This window comes from Branchiostoma lanceolatum, chromosome 18, assembly GCF_035083965.1.
Source record: "Branchiostoma lanceolatum isolate klBraLanc5 chromosome 18, klBraLanc5.hap2, whole genome shotgun sequence".
Classification (NCBI taxonomy): domain Eukaryota; kingdom Metazoa; phylum Chordata; class Leptocardii; order Amphioxiformes; family Branchiostomatidae; genus Branchiostoma; species Branchiostoma lanceolatum.
In genome coordinates, this window is record NC_089739.1 from 1,085,974 (window position 1) to 1,096,981 (window position 11,008).

Genomic DNA, 11,008 nt, shown 5'->3' on the forward strand with positions numbered 1-11,008 from the left:
CTTCTTCTCACCAAGGATGTTCAGCAGAAGCCTGCAAGTTAAATTTCTTGTTAATAATTTCTTCAGGTTCGTGAATAACTAAATAGCAAAGATTCTTTATCTCAACCACGCATTTAACAAGAGTGGACATGGCCATCCGTCATCTTCATCAGGGCAATTCTGACCGATCTATGGTCCACTCAACCTAGGTTTAAGTTTGGGACTACTTTTTTAACAGTAACACTTAGCGTGAGTGCACAGAGAACAAGTCAGAGTTACCCCCATGATATGCGGTCATGGAAACGCTTAGTACTTTGTTGTGAATAAAGAGCTTTGCTATTCAAAACAGATATCATGTTTACGGTGATGTGTTTTTGTTAATAAAATAATGTTAACTTCTGAATGGTTATATTTACAAATAGCCCCAGGTGCCTTGAATAAAAGATTGTGTAGAAATTCAAATTTATGCTTGCGCACATATTATTATCAGGTCATCGTAATCAGAAAAATTCAACTTAATCTTCCAGCTTCAAAACTCAACCACCGATTGGCACACAGTATACCTAAGTCATGATAATGAGTACCTGACTTCAATTGGGGAAGGTCGTATTGAGGTCAATTGGTGGCGACGAATGGCAGCCGCCCAAACCCTTGCGGTTCCACAAAGTGCAAAATATGTATCTGTTGTGTATTATGATCTATAATGTGAACCTGTAAACCCTGCATCAATTCAGCGCTAGTAAGGCTGCCATTGCAGATCATTTCTGACCAATAAGAAAACATTATTATTATTATTACAACAATGGTGCAAACACCCAATTACCAGAATACTAATTTCTGATAACATACCTCAAGTGCACAAACGGACTAGAGACTTCGAACAGCAGCCAAGTGCTTACCAGCCACGGGAGGCATGAGGAGACCTGGAGGGATGAATCAAACATTTTGGATGAATGAATTGAAGAATGGATAAATGAACTCATAGACATTGATAAAGTGAAACATAGGACATGAGAGGAACTGAGACTTTAACTATACCTGGAAACAAGAGTCAGGAAAAGACACTAGAGAATGTATGTCAGGGTCACAACTTGGAAATTGTGGAAAGTTTTAAGACTGTTCACCATGTGATTATGTGTCATGGCAACTTATAAGCCGTCGACAAATTATACCCAACGAGGGCAGGAGGGGCAGAAGTAAAATAGAACACTATAGTAGATCAACGAGTGCCACACGCTTAGGCATATAGATGTGACGGACGTTATATACCGCGAGATTTGTAAATATGTTTGTGTATTTTAAATATAGATCAATACTGTTATATTTTAAGTGTGCTATGCTCTCCTATGGGAGGAATAAAGAAGAAGAGGAATGAATGATTGTATGGGTTAAGGGATGGACGAATGGATGTATTGATCGATGAATTGATTAATGAACTGTTAGCAATGATTTCACTCCACTTGGAAGCGTCATGTTATTCATTAATCATTAACCACTTACATCTCGACTGAGAGGATATTGACCAAGCTGAGTTGGTACAACTATCACTGCACAAAATGGATTGACGTATAGGAGAACTCGGAGATCCGGAACCTCCGATCCGTAAGAATCCAGACGGATGCGAGGGCCGTATTGTACTAAAACAAGTCAAATTTACACGAATAAGCTTGCATGTGGAAGTGGCATACCACATGGATGTACCGATTGATTATGTAGTTTAATGTAGGTAAATTTGAGTTGTTATATCCAGATATCTTGGCCCCTCCCATCAGCCGTAATAAACAAATACCTACGATTGCGGTTGGCTGACAGACCACCCCGACAGCGTGGTGCGCCAACAGCGTTTTAGAGGCCAGGTGTCGGTGACGAATCATCATCACGGTGTCTGTAAAAATAAGTCAATGATTGTTTGAGATTCATGCATAATTCTTAAGTGTTAACGAGTTATCAAGCAACTGCAACAGGCCTTCTATCAATTTTGGCTCAAAAGTTCTGAAACTAGTAAACCAATGTACTGAGAAAACTTGACGTGTGTCATTCTCTTGCTCCTAATAATGATTTCCGTATTTATTTATTTATTTATTTATTATCTTCGCCGAGTACTTGTACTCGGAGAAGATTATGTTTTCGGTTGAAAAATATGTTGGGTGGGTCTGAATGTATGTCAGGAGCATAACTCAAGAAAGCTTCAATGAATCTTTATGATTTTCGGTAGGTGTGTAGTGGTTGTGCAAAGGAAGGTCAAGTTCGAAAATGGTTCACCTCGCGTTTTTCAACAGTACTGCAGCGGACTTTGCATTTTTTTGTGTTTGTATGTAGGCAAAAAAAGTGACGGAAACGTAGATGGATCTTCATGATTTTTTGCAGGTGTGCAGATGTTGTGGAAACAGAGGCCAAGTTTAAAAATGGTTCCCCTTGTGTTTTCCGTCGGTACTGCAGCGGGCTTTGTGTGGATGTGTATTTGTATGTCGCCAGCATAACTCGAGAAGCTGTTGATGGATCTGTATGATATCTAGTGGATGGGTAGGGTTTACAGAAAGGAAGGTCAAGTTCGATAATGGGCCTTCTAGCGGGCACCTAAGGTACTGCAACAGAGCTTCAAAATTTGGAGGCATATTTTCTGAAAGTGCTATGGTCATGATTTTTGTGTGGTAGATAGTTCATGCCACAGAAAGTAAGTTCTGTAAATTTGGGCCCCCTAGCGGCTTGTTAAGAACTGCAGTGGGTGTTTTTGTTTTGACATTCGGACATGAATAACATCACCTGCAAGTATGTAAGCCATGCCGGCCGCTATTCCCTGTTTCAGAAGGACACAGTTGTACCTGCAGATGGATGTTAGAATTTGAACAACATTTACTAACTGAAATGCTTCATGGTACACAGTATATTTTAGTACGAGTCTTTTGAAATAAATATAGGGACTTTCCTAGAGTCTACGGCAACAAAGACGCAATAGTTAATCCAAAAGAATTTACATATTCTTTGCATTTGTATTCTGAAATGAAATGCGAATATTACTATTGTTACTAGATACTTTAAGGGTTAGACTTATAGAATAAGTTAAAGTTTGTGTATGGGTTAGGGTTACAAGATTGAGGGCTGCTGATGTTTTACCTGAGTTGGGTTGGGTACACTTCCGGTTCTAAAAATAATACATAACTCCCTAAAGATCCCAGGAACGCGGTGATGACGCCGGACATGAGTCTGAAGACGGGTTGAGATCAAAATTGTAGCCCACATATTGGTGGTAAACATTAATAGTAAAACTGGCAAACAAGCATAGGTATGACGTCCCACTGATTATTTTGAAGACTTCGAAAATGATTGACTGGTTAGACTAGACCTTTCTACCCAACCAGAACGTTTAAGGAAAGTTTAGATATTTCATTGACTAATAATAGAAAATAGAAAATAAAATGAAATCAATGATTTGTTACAATTAATAAAATGTTCAGCTATCTTTTGATAGTCATTTTTTGTATATGAGTATCATGGACGAACATTATAACTTGCACAGATAAAACTTGCTACCTACAAAGCAAACAGACCGACATTAGATATATAAAATAATTGCATTGACATCGTACGTGTTGTCAGCGAGAATTCTCTTCTTCGGCTCCAGTTTTCCGTACTGCTCCGACAGGAGGCCGAGGATTTTCGGTGCCGCACCGAAAACACAAAAGGCAAGGACGAAGGTGGCGAGTCCGGCCAGGAATATGGACATGTAGTCTTCCATCGTTGGTCCTGATGTAGGGGATGTTTGGAATGGTCTGATTTCCTGAAATATATTTTGGTTTAAAAGTAAGATGGTGATTTGATGATCAACATATTTGGTGGCATCAAAAAGTCAATTCTAACAGAAAAAAATGTAAAACTTTTCAGAAATGATCATATATAGAGACCCAACCTTGCCGTAAAAGGTTTAAATAGCATTTTTGTACTCTATTTAGGTCCTCAGCTAGCTTCAATTTTAATCAGATATTCTTCCTGTGGTCCTACAATATTACAGGAAATAAGAAGCAGGATGCAAATTAGGTAACCCCGACAAACCCTTGGCTTGGAAATTGCCGACTCATCTTGTTTAAAGAATAGGTTTTTTAAACGCATATGATCTTCAATAGACCCCAATTCATCATTGGTTGCACTGATACAGGAGGACTGTTGGGACATAACCTATTAAGGTAAGCAAACATTATCTAAGCAATATGACTTCAGAGCAAGTTTTGAACCCTCGTTTATACCATACCTTCATTCTTACGACATTGAGTGCACTGTCAGAGTTTTGTCTCTAGACGTTTATTGATGCGTACTTATCAGCGCATTTAGGACAATCAGGTAAGTTCTAAAGATCAACATAATTCATTCTGCCGTGAAAGCTGGGAAAAACCGCGAAATGCTTCATATGTTTACAATTTCGTACATTTATAATGTTTTTATCGGCTAGTTATGAGATTGGTTAAGAACACAACTAACGAAGAAAGTAGTAAACATGATAAAACACACCTGAGATAATTTGAAGCCACAGCCTTCTGCCGTGCGACCCAAATACTTTGTACCTCAACAGAGCAGCTTAAACAAACGGCCTGGTCACTGAGTAACCAGATCTTATGATCTCTTGTCGCTGTGTACATCAGCCCGGAATAACACCACATTGTCCCGATGTTTATATAACATATATTAGAGCTTTTCAACAACAAAACCCCTCGCCATTTACATCAATATCATAAGTATGCCACCATCCTGTCTTTTAGATAGAGAAACACCAAACACACTTTTGCAAACTGACTCTTACTGCGCTCACTTCGCCCGCCGGGCGCTGTCATCCAACACGGAGGACGACAACAGTTACATCATATTCTCGTGCGTGCACGACTTAGTTTAGCCTAGGTGCCATCCTAGATTGATACCGAGGCGCCTGCTTTCGCTGCCCTGGAAAAGATTTAGAGACTGCAGGAGACCCGGTAGTAATGTAGTATGGCACCCAGGCTACACTTAGTAGGCAGTGCGAAGTGAACCTCTCAATATTTTTACGTGGGGGGCTGATGTTGCTCGAAATTTGCTCTTATTTAGGGATCACCCATTCATGCATAAATTGCAGTTTACCGAAGGCTGTTTAAAATTCAGTTTGAAGAATACTGTTTTTTTGTGTTGAATGGTGATACTGTTATAACATTAGCATTGATGAAATTCATGCGGAGTTTTGTTGTTGAAAAGCTCTAATGTTTATTCTATAAACCTCAGGACAATGTGGTGTTATTCAGGGATGATGTACACAATGATAAGAACTGGTTACTCTGTGACCAGGCCATTTGTTTACGCTGCTCTGTGGAGGTACAAAGTATTTAGGTCGCTCGGCAGAGGGCTGTGTCTTCAAAACTACACAAGGTTTTTTCTATTAGATTTACTATGTGCTATAATAGTTTTCTGTCCTCAGCCAATGTCAAAACTAGCCATTAAAGATTATAAAGATGTTTAAAAAATGTAGGAATATAAAGCATTTTTCCCAACTTTCATGGCAGACTGAATCCTGTTGTAGTTCAGAGCTAATCTGTTCATCATAAATGCATTAGCAGGTATGGATCATTGAACGTCTATATGTGATAAATTGGACGGCGTGCATTCTCCACCAAAAACTTTAACAAAGCTTGCTGTAAAATGCATTATACTTAGATATGTTTGCTTACCTGACTATGTCTAAGTCGGCCCACTTGTCTCATTGTAACCAATAATATAAACATTTTGGTTGTATTATTCCTGAATCAAGATTAAACGGTGAATAAACTACTACTACTAATGTTATTTTAGATTATCACAAACATAACGTTACAGAAGCCATAAAATGTTTAAAGGTAAACAAATTTGCCATTGTGTTTGTTGTAGATTACCGTTAGATCTTTAGCATATCGCATTGTGTTTGCCGAAGAGCCTTTAAATTAGATATCTGTTAAATATTTTCTACTGTAATGACCCTTGTCCCCCACTTGTGCCAATTCATCTGTCTAAAGCAGTGGTCCCACGCTGCAAGGAAATTGGGATTTACCAAAAGTAGTGGCAAAAATATATGGCGATCGTTACTAAGCGATTAATTCTAGGTTATTTGACATTACCAGTCGCTTAGACAACCAATACCTGACTATACTGAATATACTGACAAGAATTGTTGCTTTAGACAACAGATACCAGACTTATACTTAGATTGCATTACCAAGCCGGGACCTACACATACAAACATAAATTCATTACTACTATTGTACGTTTTTCAATTAAATCATACTTTTTGTTACAACATAGGACCAACTAAGGGTAACCTTCTCTTTATGTGTCGTATCATTTTATGACCACATTTCTGAAAAGTACATAAGCGATTGTTTTGACTCATATGTTTTTTTGTTAGAATTGACTTTTTGATGCCACCAAATGTTTTGATCATCATATCAACATTTTGTTTTTAAGCTGAATCATATTTCGGGACATCAACCCATTCAAAACATCCCCTACATCAGGACCAGCGATGGAAGACTACATGTCCATATTCCTGGCCGGACTCGCCAACTTCGTCCTCGCCTTTTGTGTTTTCGGTGCGGCACCGAGAATCCTCGGCCTCCTGTCGGAGCAGTACGGGAAACTGGAGCCGAAGAAGAGAGTTCTTGCCGACAACTCGTACGTAATTGATGCAATCATTTTATTTCATTCTATTATTATTATCATCACCGTGATGGACATCCCAACAAGGATTGTCTACCATTACGCCTTCTCATTTGTTCCAAGTTCTTTACCATTGCTACTCATGTATAGCTGATGACCTTTTTTTTTTAGAAATTCATTAATAACTCATCCATATTTTGCTATTTGTAACATGTTGAAGCCAATCGCGGAGCTTCATACCGATGGTTATATGTCTGGTTTACTACTAATATTCACCATTATCACCATCAATATGTACACCTCCGTTCCTATCTCAAAAACGTGTTTAAAATTCTTCAGACTCATGTCTGGCGTCATCACCGGTATCCTGGGGTCGGTGTCAAGTTATGTGTTTTTCTTCGATCCGGAAGTGTACCCAACCTGCCTCAGGTAACCATAGTAACCCTTAATTCTAACCCACACTTAACCCGTACACTAACCCTAAAGCCCCCTTTTCACTGGACCCGCGGCACGCTGGCGGCGTCGCTGCGTCCTAAACTGGAGTTGTGTTACCCTTGAAGTTGTAATGGGAATATCATTCAAAACGTAGAAGTATAACCAAAAAGACAACAAAACACACAAAGTTTAAAAAGAATCATTGAGTGCTTTGTCAATTCGATCGGCCGCAGTGACGCCGCTCCCAGTGAGAGCGGGATGTGGGGGGGTGGGGGGGGGGGGGGTGGGGGTGCTAAGCCATCCCTTAACCCGTGTCTCTTAACCCTAACCCTTACCAGTACCCTAACCAAAAGCGTCTATTGTAACAATATCAACACTCGAGTTTTATTTCAAAATGTAAATGCAAATAGTATTTCGATTTTATGCGGTTGTATTCACCTCTTTGTCTCTATTCTGTAGACTTGTTTCATATAAAAAAAGACTTCGTATACAGGTCTACTTTTATGTACATACTAAGCTTTGTGAATGCTTTAAAGTATGACTATTTTTTTATCTATGTATGTATGTTATGCATGTATATGCTATTATTTCTAGATACAACTGCGTCGCCCTGAGACAGGTGACAGCGGCAGGTTTGGCGTACACACTCGCAGGTAATGCACAGTGTATAACATTCTGCTCTCAGAAAAGGACTAGAAATAGTCATGCCTTTAGTATCAACTAAGTACCGAGTTATCAACCAAGAATTAATGTGTTCAAAAATGCATATTTTTCGAGAACCATATATTAGAATGGAACTCGTTGTCATCAACTACTGTTATCCTCATTAAATAGCTTAAAAGAACGGTTGCAGTCATATGTGCAAAGACTTTTCTAATCAGGCGAAACCATAGAAGTTACTAATTGTGGCCTAAATTAAAAAACAACAGAATCACCTAATCTAACTATACATTGCTAACGCTTTAAGATTTAACTTCATTGAACGAAAAATCCTCGTTTAAGGGTTATAATTATGTATGTAACTAATACTATGTATGTATAATAACCATGTCTTATTTTTGCCACCCTAATTAGATCAGGACCCCTATCGCTCCACGTTGGCTCTTGCGAAGGGGCCCTGATCTTCAGCGCCGGTAGACATGATTGTGGTGACGTCACCACCAAAACAGCTTCAGCCAATCAGAGGGCTTACTTCCCCTCATCTGGCACAAAAGCGCAAAGAACGCTGGGAGCTATCAGCCAATCAGGCTACGTCTAACATCGTTACTTTAGATTCAGAAGAAATTAACCGCCAAATAAGGATGGCTCATTAACTATTCATGAGCAACTGTCAGTAACGTCACCAGAACCATGTCTACCGGCGCTGAAGATCAGGGCCCCTTCGCGAGAGCCAACATTGAGCGATAGGGGTCCTGATTTAATAAAGGTGATTTTTACAGACTTTTTAATGATGATTCCTCACCGACATTTGGCTACTAAACTGCTGCTGTTACACCATGCGATCACGGCAATCAGTCATCCTGCCGGAATCGTACGTATCTGCGTAGATCAGTTCTGTTTCAAGAGACCCTGGATGGATTCATTTTAAGGCTACACCAAGTAATTTTTATGGATGACGTCCGCGCGCGCATTGATTTTGGTCTGTTCCCAGAAAAAAAACAAGAATCTCCGCTTCCTGTAACTATGATCAAAGAGTTACGACAGTGCTGCAAATCGAAAGAAACAGGACAGGACAACAACTGCTGTTCAACTTCAACTGATTTATTCAAATTATTGCTTTTTCATGATGAATAAAAGAATTGTTAGTTGTTACACTGTGTTCTCTCATTCAATTTGTGTCCTAACATGTGTCGTCGACTATTATATTTCAAATCTAGGTATCTTGTTTTTTTCGGCCCTTCTTGTTTTTTTTCGCGCTCTCGCATTAGATTTAGGGTCTCCAAAGAACGTCATCCATAAAAATTACTTGGTGTAGCCTAAAAGAAAAAAAAACTGTCGGAAAGTTCGAAAAATGGCATTTTCAAAACAACGAATCGATGGAACCGAATATGATTGTTGGCTGCAGACATCGTGATGAATTCTATCCTCGGTTCCGGATTTACCTGCTAAGACTCTTGTTCTAGCTTGTTTGTTTGTTTGTTTGTTTTATAAGCTTGTAGCTCAGCTTATTAGAAAATTTGTGATTTTGTGACTATTCAGAATTTAGAGGTCACAAAGAAAGTAGATCATGTGCTTCCGACTGCATTGAATTTTATGTTAACAGCTCATTCAATCATTCATTCATTCATTTCTTTCTTTCTTGTACTTTATTCCTCCCTTGGGAGAGCGATGCATAGTTGAAGTATTTACAAAGGGGATGCCATGACACTTAACATGTGGTACATAGCGATCCTGTTTTATAAAATAATTATATTCTTATATTGTTGTTATTCCGTACTCATATTTACAATCTCTCAGAGGCCAGGTGAACGAACCTGCCAGGGGTATCCCATGCCCCACACGTCTAGTCTACTGATGACCATTGGGACATTAAAAAACAAACATTCGATCAGATCTATCATATCATACCTATAAAAAACTGTTTCTGTGTATTGTACAAATAACTCTCAGAGTTCTTTAAAGTCTTTAGTGTTTCACTTTCAAAGTTCATTGTCTCTGCATCATTCTCTACAACTCCTTGTGAATCCACACAGCTCAGTTCTCCACAGCTCGCGTGTTTAACTCGCAGCCTAGCTTCTGCCAAGACTGTGTTGTAGCTTTTCTTGGGTGGTTAAAGTCCAGCTCTTTCTTCTTCTCCCGTATGTGCTTACATACTATGTATGTACTCAGCTCTCGTGTGCTCTATTCTCCTTCCCCCGTGCTGCAGTTTTGCCTCTCTTTCCAGGTGGCGTGCTTTAATGCCATGGCTGCCAGAGGGCGGAGCAATCTGGCTGTTGTTGTGATGAAGGCGCTCCACACAGCTGGTTCCACAACTTCTTCTACTATCTCGGCACCCAGCATGACCTCTGTGAATCTCTCGTCTGGTTGTTCGTGTACTTTTACCATGACTCTTACTCCCAGAATGTTTGCTATTTCTTCTGCCAGGGTTTGTCGTAAGTGGTTAAAAGTGGAACATCTGGTGACTAGATGACCGACCAAGTCTTCTGTAGGGTCATGGCAGGTTGGACATGTTTTTACGGTGTGTCTGATTGGGATGGTACTGAGAAGTATGAGGTTCTTAAGGTCTCTCTGGTACTCTGGCTGTTGTCTTGCTAGTGTCCATAACTTGTGGGGTTTGTTGTTTGTCTGGTGGACTCTGTAGAACCTGTGGCAGTTGGTTTGGGACGCTGTGCTCGCCCTCCACCTCTCACTCTCTTGTGTCTGTATTGTCGTCTTCACTAGATGTTTCCATGCATTTACTGTAGGGAAGTCTGTTGTCAACCAGTATCCTTCCAGCCACTCCACCAGGCCATATTCCTTAGCAACTTCAAAACACTCGTTCACAAATCCTCTTGTCTTACTGCCTGGTTTTGCTAGGATGTAGGAGTACAGCCTGAGGAGGAACACTCTCTTTGCAAGTACAGTGTTTTGCAGACTGACAAGCTTTCCGAAAAGGCAGAGTTTACACTTGTCTAGAATTGACTTCAGACTTGTCATTCCTATTGCACTTAGACACGCTGTCGTCTCTGTCTGAAAGTGCATGCCTTGCATGTTTTTTGCTCCCCTTCTGTGCACTCTCTCTAGTTTGAGTAGATCACTATTTGAAGGGTCCCAAAATTCGCAGCCATGCAGCATGCTGGGAATGACCAATGTGTTGTACAGGGTCTTGTAGATTAAAGGGTTGGGATGTTGTCCTTCAGAGCCTGTTGTCAAAATCGCACTAATCTTTCCCTTCCCTTTTCTGCATGCCGCCTCAATGGGTTCTTTAGATAACATGTTGGCAGAGTGTTGTACTCCAACATGCGTTACT